Source organism: Hipposideros armiger, unplaced genomic scaffold (genome assembly GCF_001890085.2).
Source record: "Hipposideros armiger isolate ML-2016 unplaced genomic scaffold, ASM189008v1 scaffold_94, whole genome shotgun sequence".
Taxonomy (NCBI): Eukaryota; Metazoa; Chordata; class Mammalia; order Chiroptera; family Hipposideridae; genus Hipposideros; species Hipposideros armiger.
In genome coordinates, this window is record NW_017731444.1 from 3,604,877 (window position 1) to 3,608,920 (window position 4,044).

Consider the following 4,044-nt stretch of genomic DNA (forward strand, 5'->3'; position numbering starts at 1 on the left):
GACCTTGACTGCGGCCTCATGAAAGTCTCCAAACCAGAACCACTGAGCTAAGCTGCTTCCAGGTTCCTGACCCATAGAAACTGTGTGAGATGATAACTGTTTATAATGTTTTAAGATGCTAAATTTGGGGTGATTTGTTACATGGCAATATATAACTAATATAATCAATAAATCTTTATTGTGCATTTTATTGTGTATCAATTCTGTGGGGAATGCAAGAGAAAAACTCACCGTCCTGCCCTCAGGGGAGCAGTCCACATGCACATTCATTCCTAGACTCCTTTATTTCTTTTGTTTTTTTGAGAACGTAAGCTCCCTGGTGTCAGGGATTTTTCTTTTTTCTTTTTTTTTTTTTTTAAAGAATTTTATTGGGGAATTGGGGGAAAGGGAACAGACAAGTTGCTGTCCCTCAGTCTAGTTGTGGAGGACGTTGCTTCACTGGCCAAAGTTGGCACCATCATTGCGCTCTTCCCAGGCGAGGCAGATCAGTCTCCGGCTTCTGGACGGCCGCTCCCTGTGGCTGCTGGCCGCTCACGCTGGCTGCTGGCTTCACACAGTAGCCCATGGCAACCCACCTGCCGTCACTTGTGACTCAGGGCAGCCCAGCTCCAGGTTGAGCTGTTGTTCAGCATCTTAGCTGTGGAGGGCAGTGTTACTGGCCCTCATATGTGGGATCCGAACCGGGGCCCTCTGACATCCCAAGCCAGTTCTTAACCATCGCGCCACTTGGCTGGCCCCTTTATTTCTTCAACCAACATTTATTAAGCACTTACTGTACACTTGGCCCTGTATTGAGTGCTGACTCATAGAATGTTGTCAATTAAAATACACTGTACGACAAGAGAGAGCTTTCTGGAGTGATGAAAATGTATATCTTAATGGGGTTGAAGTTACATAGAGGCATTTGCATTTGTAAAAATTTAGCAAATGAACACTTGATCTTGTGCACTTTGTTGATGTGAATATTATATTAAAAATACTGTAAACAAACACTGAACTCCATGTGTTAATAATATGTGTGCTGAAATAATTTACTTCAAAATACATTTTTCGAAAAGATGAATTAATGTATGGATAGAAGGACAGACATTGATAAAAAGTATTATGTCAATGGTAGAATGTAGGTGGTGAGTATGGGGATTTTGTTGTAAAAGTCTTTCAATTTTACTGTATGTTTGGAAATTTTCATAATAAAATGTTTGGGAAAAAGGACCCTCAATAACCACATGTACCAATCCTTTCATTTATGATAATAGTTATTATTTTTATTTCATTAATAAAAATATAGTCTAGTTAAAAAAAATTTTTTTTAAACAAATAGAGAAAGAGTCACCATCTCTTTCTCCCTGATCCCAATGTTCTTTTCTTTCTTCTTCAGTGGCAACCTCTGTTCTTGTCAGGTGTATAGTTTCTAGACTTTCTATTCACTTACATACTGATATAGATAAATACAAAACCATGTTATTTTTAAAAAATGAATGTACCCTCTATACTATTATGCACCTCTGACTTGGGGATCTCTCCATGTTAATTCATGCACATCGCCTCAATTTTAAGTTGCTGAGTAAGGATGTGCCTCTTCATTCAAGATGTCAGTCTCAGAGAGGATGTCTTGCCCAGGAAAAGACAGTAAGTTAGAAATACTGGGACGTGAACCCATTCTCCTAGTTCCCAGGCCTGGGTACACACTCTGCAGTAGCATGGCCACCACTGAATGGGGCTGGGGCTGGGGCCCAGACCTTTTTATTTTGGTGAATGCCTAGGGTGGGCATGTCCCGCTCTGGCCCACCCCCCATCCCCCCACCTGCCTGGGCTCCAGCGCACCCGGACCCAAGAGGAAGTCCCCTAAGCACTTCCTTTTTTCTTGGCCTCTGGGGACACTGGGGGAGGAGGAGGATTATGAAACTGAACCGTCCCTCACCCCCCTGGGGGGACCCATCAGCTGGAGGTGCCATGCAGCTGGGGGCAGAAAAACAACTTCAGGAGCACCCTCCTCCCCCTGCCCCCAGCGTCCCCATCCCTGCCTAGACCCTTCACACTCTTGATCAGGTCAGCTGCCTTTAGGATGGTACCTGCAGTAGGTTAGCTTCTAAGACACCCATAGGCCAATCTCCTGGTCACCCACTTGAGAAAGCCACAGCTCCTTATCAGCTGCTGCTGCCATCTTCCAGCCTCACCTTCCTCCTACCTATGGACAGGCCTTCAGGCGCCAACAACACAGAGGTGTTTGTGGTTCATCAAACAGGCTTGGCTGTTCCTCCTTCAATACTTTGTCAAGCTGTCCCTTCTGTTTGGAATACCTTTCACCATGATCTTCTACTAGCATCTTTTAAACTTCAACTGATCACCTCCTTCAAGAAGTCCTCCTTGATGCACCTCAGGCTGGATCAGTGTCCCTCCTATTTGGTCCTACATTATCATGGGTCTCTCGCTCTCTACCACAGCATTTTCCACTCTGTATCTAAGTTATTGGTTTAAGTATTTATCTCCGTATTTGAATTGAATGTTGCTTGAAGGCCAAGATTATCTTGTCCATGTTTTTTGTGCTCCCAATCCCTGGGAGATATGCACATAGTAAGCCCTTAAGAAATATTAATAGAATGAATCAAAGAATGAAGGGTTTGGCCCTCAGTGCTATCATTCACTGGTTGTTCATAAACCTTGAGCTTCAGTTTCTTCATCTGTAAAATGGGCACAAGAATAGTACCTGCATGGAACTTGCAAAAATGTAGAAGAGAGAGACAATAAACAGATTAACATATAAATGTGCACTATAGTGCCTGGTGGTAACAAGTTCTCTGGAGAAAAATAAGGCAGGAAGGAGGGGGCTAAAGAAAATAGAGGATGGAGGAGCTTTTTCAGAAGGAAGTGTCCAGGACCTCCTGGGGGTGTTGGTGAGTTTCTCAAGGGCTAGACTTCAGATTTTCATTTGCTTCTCTTGGAAAATGAGAGCAGCAGTGACCTCCTGCCTGGGGACGTCTAGCTGTGAAATGAGCATTGGCTACTTTGCAAATAAAAGAGGAAATATCTGAGCTCTGAAATAATGATTGTGGCTTTCTTCCCCATCCGTTGTCCTGTTTTGAATATAGAATAGTCGACAGTGGTCCCAAAGAATTTGAAATATGAAATGCAAATGCCCCTGAAAATAGGAAAATACATCTTTGAAAGAGCCAGCGTCTGATCCACTGTCCAGTGAAGTCTGTGTTGTTCCCTAGCTCCTGCCCTCCCTCCAGGATTGAACCTGGTGTCGTGTCCTAACTCCTCAATGTTCAGAGCATGTAGTAATGACTACACTTGCTGATTCTGTGTAGTCATTACAAGCACAGCCTTTGGAGGCACACTGGAGGCTCACAGACCCGGGTTTGAATCCCAGCTCTACCGTTTGCTGGCTGTGTGACCAGGGACAAGTATCTTTCCCTCTCTGAGCCATCCATTTATAGTCATAGTTATCTCAAAGAGATTAAATGAGATGAAGTAAGTGAGGGCACAGTAATACGAGCTTTGTTTACAATAACTCAATGACCTGGTGAGGTAGGTACTCTTATCACTCCAGTTTACAAATGAGAAAACAAAGTCACAGCTAGTGAAGGGCTGTCAGTTGAGCCTCAATGCCTTTGCTTCCATCGTTCCTCTCCCTCTGACCCCCTGTCCAGTGCACACCCAGAAACTTTCTTGACTCTTTTCATCCCCTAAAAATCCTACCCATTCTCAATTCTATCTTGTTCACGACGTCTCTGATTTTTTTAAAACTGACTTTCTTTTTGAACCGTTAATATATTTAAAGTTCAAGAGCACAAAGGGTATATTAACAGCAAGTCTTTCTCCCTCCTCTGTTACCCACCTACATAGCCCCCCTCCCTGGAAGAAACCACTGGGATTGCTTCTCATGTTCTCATCTTGACTCAGCCCAGGCACACACGTGCCGGTAAATTCCCACATGTTTGTTCTCTTGTTTTATGCAAATTGTATGATAGAAGTTATTGTGCACCTTGACTTCCCCCTTACTGACTTGTTTCCTATCAGTACATAAGGAGTTTCTCCATT